This window comes from Salmo salar, chromosome 08 (genome assembly GCF_965601325.2).
Source record: "Salmo salar chromosome 08, fSalSal1, whole genome shotgun sequence".
Lineage (NCBI taxonomy): Eukaryota > Metazoa > Chordata > Actinopteri > Salmoniformes > Salmonidae > Salmo > Salmo salar.
In genome coordinates, this window is record NC_138298.1 from 2,540,001 (window position 1) to 2,547,500 (window position 7,500).

Consider the following 7,500-nt stretch of genomic DNA (forward strand, 5'->3'; position numbering starts at 1 on the left):
AGTACTTGGATGGGAGACCGCCTGGGAATACCAGGTGCTGTAAGCATTTTGTCCACGAGGGTGTGCTCTTGCACTATTTCATCAGCAACACTGCCTTGTAGTAAGCATTTAATGATGAATTGACTAAATGTCTGTTTTATCAGACTCACTTTGACTATATATGTTGTAGCAAGAGATTGTTTCTTGCTTACGGCCATATCAGCCTGGGTACACCCGATCTTGTCTGATCTCGGAAGCTAAGCAGGGTCGGGCCTGGTTAGTGCTTGGATGGGAGACCGCCTGGGAATACCAGGTGCTGTAAGCATTTTGTCCACGAGGGTGTGCTCTTGCACTATTTCATCAGCAACACTGCCTTGTAGTAAGCATTTAATGATGAATTGACTAAATGCAGCTTCCTGCCTTTTTAATAGGATCAAATTTCCTTGTGTTTTCAATTAGCATCTGCCTTGTATTTATAAGACAAACAAGAATATTGTTGCTGAATGCAGCTTGTGTGTGCTTTGTGCTCCTTTGCCCTGTTCAAATGATGAAAGGAAATAAAGTTTGTATTTTATCCAACTACCTGTGCTAAAAAGTGATGGGAACAGTGTTTGTAATTTCTTCTACTTTTTCAGTGACACAAAGTTCAAGCTGCTTATCTAATTGGTGAAAATGCAATGTCTGTTTATCACACTCACTTTGACTATATATGTTGTAGCAAGAGATTGTTTCTAGCTTACGGCCATACCAGCCTGGGTACTCCCGATCTCGTCTGATCTCGGAAGCTAAGCAGGGTTGGGCCTGTTTAGTACTTGGATGGGAGACCGCCTGGGAATACCAGGTGCTGTAAGCATTTTGTCCACGAGGGTGTGCTCTTGCACTATTTCATCAGCAACACTGCCTTGTAGTAAGCATTTAATGATGAATTGACTAAATGTCTGTTTTATCAGACTCACTTTGACTATATATGTTGTAGCAAGAGATTGTTTCTCGCTTACGGCCATATCAGCCTGGGTACACCCGATCTCGTCTGATCTCGGAAGCTAAGCAGGGTCGGGCCTGGTTAGTACTTGGATGGGAGACCGCCTGGGAATACCAGGTGCTGTAAGCATTTTGTCCACGAGGGTGTGCTCTTGCACTATTTCATCAGCAACTCTGCCTTGTAGTAAGCATTTAATGATGAATTGACTAAATGCAGCTTCCTGCATTTTTAATAGGATCAAATTTCCTTGTGTTTTCAATTAGCATCTGCCTTGTATTTATAAGACAAACAAGAATATTGTTGCTGAATGCAGCTTGTGTGTGCTTTGTGCTCCTTTGCCCTGTTCAAATGATGAAAGGAAATAAAGTTTGTATTTTATCCAACTACCTGTGCTAAAAAGTGATGGGAACAGTGTTTGTAATTTCTTCTACTTTTTCAGTGACACAAAGTTCAAGCTGCTTATCTAATTGGTGAAAATGCAATGTCTGTTTATCACACTCACTTTGACTATATATGTTGTAGCAAGAGATTGTTTCTAGCTTACGGACATACCAGCCTGGGTACTCCCGATCTCGTCTGATCTCGGAAGCTAAGCAGGGTTGGGCCTGGTTAGAACTTGGATGGGAGACCGCCTGGGAATACCAGGTGCTGTAAGCATTTTGTCCACGAGGGTGTGCTCTTGCACTATTTCATCAGCAACACTGCCTTGTAGTAAGCATTTAATGATGAATTGACTAAATGTCTGTTTTATCAGACTCACTTTGACTATATATGTTGTAGCAAGAGATTGTTTCTAGCTTACGGCCATATCAGCCTGGGTACGCCCGATCTCGTCTGATCTCGGAAGCTAAGCAGGGTCGGGCCTGGTTAGTACTTGGATGGGAGACCGCCTGGGAATACCAGGTGCTGTAAGCATTTTGTCCACGAGGGTGTGCTCTTGCACTATTTCATCAGCAACACTGCCTTGTAGTAAGCATTTAATGATGAATTGACTAAATGTCTGTTTTATCAGACTCACTTTGACTATATATGTTGTAGCAAGAGATTGTTTCTCGCTTACGGCCATATCAGCCTGGGTACACCCGATCTTGTCTGATCTCGGAAGCTAAGCAGGGTCGGGCCTGGTTAGTGCTTGGATGGGAGACCGCCTGGGAATACCAGGTGCTGTAAGCATTTTGTCCATGAGGGTGTGCTCTTGCACTATTTCATCAGCAACACTGCCTTGTAGTAAGCATTTAATGATTAATTGACTAAATGCAGCTTCCTGCCTTTTTAATAGGATCAAATTTCCTTGTGTTTTCAATTAGCATCTGCCTTGTATTTATAAGACAAACAAGAATATTGTTGCTGAATGCAGCTTGTGTGTGCTTTGTGCTCCTTTGCCCTGTTCAAATGATGAAAGGAAATAAAGTTTGTATTTTATCCAACTACCTGTGCTAAAAAGTGATGGGAACAGTGTTTGTAATTTCTTCTACTTTTTCAGTGACACAAAGTTCAAGCTGCTTATCTAATTGGTGAAAATGCAATTTCTGTTTATCACACTCACTTTGACTATATATGTTGTAGCAAGAGATTGTTTCTAGCTTACGGCCATACCAGCCTGGGTACTCCCGATCTCGTCTGATCTCGGAAGCTAAGCAGGGTTGGGCCTGGTTAGTACTTGGATGGGAGACCGCCTGGGAATACCAGGTGCTGTAAGCATTTTGTCCACGAGGGTGTGCTCTTGCACTATTTCATCAGCAACACTGCCTTGTAGTAAGCATTTAATGATGAATTGACTAAATGTCTGTTTTATCAGACTCACTTTGACTATATATGTTGTAGCAAGAGATTGTTTCTCGCTTACGGCCATATCAGCCTGGGTACACCCGATCTTGTCTGATCTCGGAAGCTAAGCAGGGTCGGGCCTGGTTAGTGCTTGGATGGGAGACCGCCTGGGAATACCAGGTGCTGTAAGCATTTTGTCCACGAGGGTGTGCTCTTGCACTATTTCATCAGCAACACTGCCTTGTAGTAAGCATTTAATGATGAATTGACTAAATGCAGCTTCCTGCCTTTTTAATAGGATCAAATTTCCTTGTGTTTTCAATTAGCATCTGCCTTGTATTTATAAGACAAACAAGAATATTGTTGCTGAATGCAGCTTGTGTGTGCTTTGTGCTCCTTTGCCCTGTTCAAATGATGAAAGGAAATAAAGTTTGTATTTTATCCAACTACCTGTGCTAAAAAGTGATGGGAACAGTGTTTGTAATTTCTTCTACTTTTTCAGTGACACAAAGTTCAAGCTGCTTATCTAATTGGTGAAAATGCAATGTCTGTTTATCACACTCACTTTGACTATATATGTTGTAGCAAGAGACTGTTTCTAGCTTACGGCCATACCAGCCTGGGTACTCCCGATCTCGTCTGATCTCGGAAGCTAAGCAGGGTTGGGCCTGGTTAGTACTTGGATGGGAGACCGCCTGGGAATACCAGGTGCTGTGAGCATTTTGTCCACGAGGGTGTGCTCTTGCACTATTTCATCAGCAACACTGCCTTGTAGTAAGCATTTAATGATGAATTGACTAAATGTCTGTTTTATCAGACTCACTTTGACTATATATGTTGTAGCAAGAGATTGTTTCTAGCGTACGGCCATATCAGCCTGGGTATGCCCGATCTCGTCTGATCTCGGAAGCTAAGCAGGGTCGGGCCTGGTTAGTACTTGGATGGGAGACCGCCTGGGAATACCAGGTGCTGTAAGCATTTTGTCCACGAGGGTGTGCTCTTGCACTATTTCATCAGCAACACTGCCTTGTAGTAAGCATTTAATGATGAATTGACTAAATGTCTGTTTTATCAGACTCACTTTGACTATATATGTTGTAGCAAGAGATTGTTTCTCGCTTACGGCCATATCAGCCTGGGTACACCCGATCTTGTCTGATCTCGGAAGCTAAGCAGGGTCGGGCCTGGTTAGTACTTGGATGGGAGACCGCCTGGGAATACCAGGTGCTGTAAGCATTTTGTCCACGAGGGTGTGCTCTTGCACTATTTCATCAGCAACACTGCCTTGTAGTAAGCATTTAATGATGAATTGACTAAATGTCTGTTTTATCAGACTCACTTTGACTATATATGTTGTAGCAAGAGATTGTTTCTCGCTTACGGCCATATCAGCCTGGATACACCCGATCTTGTCTGATCTCGGAAGCTAAGCAGGGTCGGGCCTGGTTAGTACTTGGATGGGAGACCGCCTGGGAATACCAGGTGCTGTAAGCATTTTGTCCACGAGGGTGTGCTCTTGCACTATTTCATCAGCAACACTGCCTTGTAGTAAGCATTTAATGATGAATTGACTAAATGTCTGTTTTATCAGACTCACTTTGACTATATATGTTGTAGCAAGAGATTGTTTCTCGCTTACGGCCATATCAGCCTGGATACACCCGATCTTGTCTGATCTCGGAAGCTAAGCAGGGTCGGGCCTGGTTAGTACTTGGATGGGAGACCGCCTGGGAATACCAGGTGCTGTAAGCATTTTGTCCACGAGGGTGTGCTCTTGCACTATTTCATCAGCAACACTGCCTTGTAGTAAGCATTTAATGATGAATTGACTAAATGTCTGTTTTATCAGACTCACTTTGACTATATATGTTGTAGCAAGAGATTGTTTCTCGCTTACGGCCATATCAGCCTGGATACACCCGATCTTGTCTGATCTCGGAAGCTAAGCAGGGTCGGGCCTGGTTAGTACTTGGATGGGAGACCGCCTGGGAATACCAGGTGCTGTAAGCATTTTGTCCACGAGGGTGTGCTCTTGCACTATTTCATCAGCAACACTGCCTTGTAGTAAGCATTTAATGATGAATTGACTAAATGCAGCTTCCTGCCTTTTTAATAGGATCAAATTTCCTTGTGTTTTCAATTAGCATCTGCCTTGTATTTATAAGACAAACAAGAATATTGTTGCTGAATGCAGCTTGTGTGTGCTTTGTGCTCCTTTGCCCTGTTCAAATGATGAAAGGAAATAAAGTTTGTATTTTATCCAACTACCTGTGCTAAAAAGTGATGGGAACAGTGTTTGTAATTTCTTCTACTTTTTCAGTGACACAAAGTTCAAGCTGCTTATCTAATTGGTGAAAATGCAATGTCTGTTTATCACACTCACTTTGACTATATATGTTGTAGCAAGAGATTGTTTCTAGCTTACGGCCATACCAGCCTGGGTACTCCCGATCTCGTCTGATCTCGGAAGCTAAGCAGGGTTGGGCCTGTTTAGTACTTGGATGGGAGACCGCCTGGGAATACCAGGTGCTGTAAGCATTTTGTCCACGAGGGTGTGCTCTTGCACTATTTCATCAGCAACACTGCCTTGTAGTAAGCATTTAATGATGAATTGACTAAATGTCTGTTTTATCAGACTCACTTTGACTATATATGTTGTAGCAAGAGATTGTTTCTCGCTTACGGCCATATCAGCCTGGGTACACCCGATCTTGTCTGATCTCGGAAGCTAAGCAGGGTCGGGCCTGGTTAGTACTTGGATGGGAGACCGCCTGGGAATACCAGGTGCTGTAAGCATTTTGTCCACGAGGGTGTGCTCTTGCACTATTTCATCAGCAACTCTGCCTTGTAGTAAGCATTTAATGATGAATTGACTAAATGCAGCTTCCTGCATTTTTAATAGGATCAAATTTCCTTGTGTTTTCAATTAGCATCTGCCTTGTATTTATAAGACAAACAAGAATATTGTTGCTGAATGCAGCTTGTGTGTGCTTTGTGCTCCTTTGCCCTGTTCAAATGATGAAAGGAAATAAAGTTTGTATTTTATCCAACTACCTGTGCTAAAAAGTGATGGGAACAGTGTTTGTAATTTCTTCTACTTTTTCAGTGACACAAAGTTCAAGCTGCTTATCTAATTGGTGAAAATGCAATGTCTGTTTATCACACTCACTTTGACTATATATGTTGTAGCAAGAGATTGTTTCTAGCTTACGGACATACCAGCCTGGGTACTCCCGATCTCGTCTGATCTCGGAAGCTAAGCAGGGTTGGGCCTGGTTAGAACTTGGATGGGAGACCGCCTGGGAATACCAGGTGCTGTAAGCATTTTGTCCACGAGGGTGTGCTCTTGCACTATTTCATCAGCAACACTGCCTTGTAGTAAGCATTTAATGATGAATTGACTAAATGTCTGTTTTATCAGACTCACTTTGACTATATATGTTGTAGCAAGAGATTGTTTCTCGCTTACGGCCATATCAGCCTGGATACACCCGATCTTGTCTGATCTCGGAAGCTAAGCAGGGTCGGGCCTGGTTAGTACTTGGATGGGAGACCGCCTGGGAATACCAGGTGCTGTAAGCATTTTGTCCACGAGGGTGTGCTCTTGCACTATTTCATCAGCAACACTGCCTTGTAGTAAGCATTTAATGATGAATTGACTAAATGTCTGTTTTATCAGACTCACTTTGACTATATATGTTGTAGCAAGAGATTGTTTCTCGCTTACGGCCATATCAGCCTGGATACACCCGATCTTGTCTGATCTCGGAAGCTAAGCAGGGTCGGGCCTGGTTAGTACTTGGATGGGAGACCGCCTGGGAATACCAGGTGCTGTAAGCATTTTGTCCACGAGGGTGTGCTCTTGCACTATTTCATCAGCAACACTGCCTTGTAGTAAGCATTTAATGATGAATTGACTAAATGCAGCTTCCTGCCTTTTTAATAGGATCAAATTTCCTTGTGTTTTCAATTAGCATCTGCCTTGTATTTATAAGACAAACAAGAATATTGTTGCTGAATGCAGCTTGTGTGTGCTTTGTGCTCCTTTGCCCTGTTCAAATGATGAAAGGAAATAAAGTTTGTATTTTATCCAACTACCTGTGCTAAAAAGTGATGGGAACAGTGTTTGTAATTTCTTCTACTTTTTCAGTGACACAAAGTTCAAGCTGCTTATCTAATTGGTGAAAATGCAATGTCTGTTTATCACACTCACTTTGACTATATATGTTGTAGCAAGAGATTGTTTCTAGCTTACGGCCATACCAGCCTGGGTACTCCCGATCTCGTCTGATCTCGGAAGCTAAGCAGGGTTGGGCCTGTTTAGTACTTGGATGGGAGACCGCCTGGGAATACCAGGTGCTGTAAGCATTTTGTCCACGAGGGTGTGCTCTTGCACTATTTCATCAGCAACACTGCCTTGTAGTAAGCATTTAATGATGAATTGACTAAATGTCTGTTTTATCAGACTCACTTTGACTATATATGTTGTAGCAAGAGATTGTTTCTCGCTTACGGCCATATCAGCCTGGGTACACCCGATCTTGTCTGATCTCGGAAGCTAAGCAGGGTCGGGCCTGGTTAGTACTTGGATGGGAGACCGCCTGGGAATACCAGGTGCTGTAAGCATTTTGTCCACGAGGGTGTGCTCTTGCACTATTTCATCAGCAACTCTGCCTTGTAGTAAGCATTTAATGATGAATTGACTAAATGCAGCTTCCTGCATTTTTAATAGGATCAAATTTCCTTGTGTTTTCAATTAGCATCTGCCTTGT

The 7,500-nt window shown here is 42.9% G+C and overlaps 22 non-coding genes across 22 annotated transcripts in view; all 22 read left to right on the top strand.

Moving 5' to 3' along the window:
• Positions 1-46, top strand: part of LOC145883932 (5S ribosomal RNA) — a 119-nt gene extending 73 nt beyond the window's left edge. The window contains exon 1 of the ribosomal RNA XR_014395509.1: positions 1-46. This exon is cut by the window's left edge and continues 73 nt beyond it. This is a non-coding gene — a ribosomal RNA (5S ribosomal RNA).
• Positions 47-185: 139 nt separating this feature from the next.
• LOC145851722 (5S ribosomal RNA) lies at positions 186-304 on the top strand. The gene has a single exon (XR_014373574.1). It is a non-coding gene; the product is annotated as a 5S ribosomal RNA (ribosomal RNA).
• Positions 305-713: 409 nt separating this feature from the next.
• Positions 714-832, top strand: LOC145881955 (5S ribosomal RNA). The gene has a single exon (XR_014393523.1). It is a non-coding gene; the product is annotated as a 5S ribosomal RNA (ribosomal RNA).
• Positions 833-971: 139 nt separating this feature from the next.
• Positions 972-1,090, top strand: LOC145881738 (5S ribosomal RNA). Its single transcript, XR_014393308.1, has one exon. It is a non-coding gene; the product is annotated as a 5S ribosomal RNA (ribosomal RNA).
• Positions 1,091-1,499: 409 nt separating this feature from the next.
• LOC145852041 (5S ribosomal RNA) lies at positions 1,500-1,618 on the top strand. Its single transcript, XR_014373895.1, has one exon. It is a non-coding gene; the product is annotated as a 5S ribosomal RNA (ribosomal RNA).
• A 139-nt stretch (positions 1,619-1,757) lies between these two features.
• LOC145883176 (5S ribosomal RNA) lies at positions 1,758-1,876 on the top strand. The gene has a single exon (XR_014394749.1). It is a non-coding gene; the product is annotated as a 5S ribosomal RNA (ribosomal RNA).
• Positions 1,877-2,015: 139 nt separating this feature from the next.
• On the top strand, positions 2,016-2,134 carry LOC145851723 (5S ribosomal RNA). Its single transcript, XR_014373575.1, has one exon. It is a non-coding gene; the product is annotated as a 5S ribosomal RNA (ribosomal RNA).
• A 409-nt stretch (positions 2,135-2,543) lies between these two features.
• Positions 2,544-2,662, top strand: LOC145856796 (5S ribosomal RNA). Its single transcript, XR_014377687.1, has one exon. It is a non-coding gene; the product is annotated as a 5S ribosomal RNA (ribosomal RNA).
• Positions 2,663-2,801: 139 nt separating this feature from the next.
• LOC145851724 (5S ribosomal RNA) lies at positions 2,802-2,920 on the top strand. The gene has a single exon (XR_014373576.1). It is a non-coding gene; the product is annotated as a 5S ribosomal RNA (ribosomal RNA).
• A 409-nt stretch (positions 2,921-3,329) lies between these two features.
• Positions 3,330-3,448, top strand: LOC145881685 (5S ribosomal RNA). The gene has a single exon (XR_014393257.1). It is a non-coding gene; the product is annotated as a 5S ribosomal RNA (ribosomal RNA).
• Positions 3,449-3,587: 139 nt separating this feature from the next.
• LOC145851133 (5S ribosomal RNA) lies at positions 3,588-3,706 on the top strand. Its single transcript, XR_014372983.1, has one exon. It is a non-coding gene; the product is annotated as a 5S ribosomal RNA (ribosomal RNA).
• A 139-nt stretch (positions 3,707-3,845) lies between these two features.
• On the top strand, positions 3,846-3,964 carry LOC145885847 (5S ribosomal RNA). Its single transcript, XR_014397431.1, has one exon. It is a non-coding gene; the product is annotated as a 5S ribosomal RNA (ribosomal RNA).
• Positions 3,965-4,103: 139 nt separating this feature from the next.
• LOC145883933 (5S ribosomal RNA) lies at positions 4,104-4,222 on the top strand. Its single transcript, XR_014395510.1, has one exon. It is a non-coding gene; the product is annotated as a 5S ribosomal RNA (ribosomal RNA).
• Positions 4,223-4,361: 139 nt separating this feature from the next.
• Positions 4,362-4,480, top strand: LOC145883934 (5S ribosomal RNA). The gene has a single exon (XR_014395511.1). It is a non-coding gene; the product is annotated as a 5S ribosomal RNA (ribosomal RNA).
• Positions 4,481-4,619: 139 nt separating this feature from the next.
• Positions 4,620-4,738, top strand: LOC145883935 (5S ribosomal RNA). Its single transcript, XR_014395512.1, has one exon. It is a non-coding gene; the product is annotated as a 5S ribosomal RNA (ribosomal RNA).
• Positions 4,739-5,147: 409 nt separating this feature from the next.
• LOC145881956 (5S ribosomal RNA) lies at positions 5,148-5,266 on the top strand. Its single transcript, XR_014393524.1, has one exon. It is a non-coding gene; the product is annotated as a 5S ribosomal RNA (ribosomal RNA).
• Positions 5,267-5,405: 139 nt separating this feature from the next.
• LOC145885848 (5S ribosomal RNA) lies at positions 5,406-5,524 on the top strand. Its single transcript, XR_014397432.1, has one exon. It is a non-coding gene; the product is annotated as a 5S ribosomal RNA (ribosomal RNA).
• A 409-nt stretch (positions 5,525-5,933) lies between these two features.
• LOC145852042 (5S ribosomal RNA) lies at positions 5,934-6,052 on the top strand. The gene has a single exon (XR_014373896.1). It is a non-coding gene; the product is annotated as a 5S ribosomal RNA (ribosomal RNA).
• Positions 6,053-6,191: 139 nt separating this feature from the next.
• LOC145883937 (5S ribosomal RNA) lies at positions 6,192-6,310 on the top strand. Its single transcript, XR_014395514.1, has one exon. It is a non-coding gene; the product is annotated as a 5S ribosomal RNA (ribosomal RNA).
• Positions 6,311-6,449: 139 nt separating this feature from the next.
• On the top strand, positions 6,450-6,568 carry LOC145883938 (5S ribosomal RNA). The gene has a single exon (XR_014395515.1). It is a non-coding gene; the product is annotated as a 5S ribosomal RNA (ribosomal RNA).
• A 409-nt stretch (positions 6,569-6,977) lies between these two features.
• On the top strand, positions 6,978-7,096 carry LOC145881957 (5S ribosomal RNA). Its single transcript, XR_014393525.1, has one exon. It is a non-coding gene; the product is annotated as a 5S ribosomal RNA (ribosomal RNA).
• Positions 7,097-7,235: 139 nt separating this feature from the next.
• Positions 7,236-7,354, top strand: LOC145885849 (5S ribosomal RNA). The gene has a single exon (XR_014397433.1). It is a non-coding gene; the product is annotated as a 5S ribosomal RNA (ribosomal RNA).
• Positions 7,355-7,500: the final 146 nt, after the last annotated feature.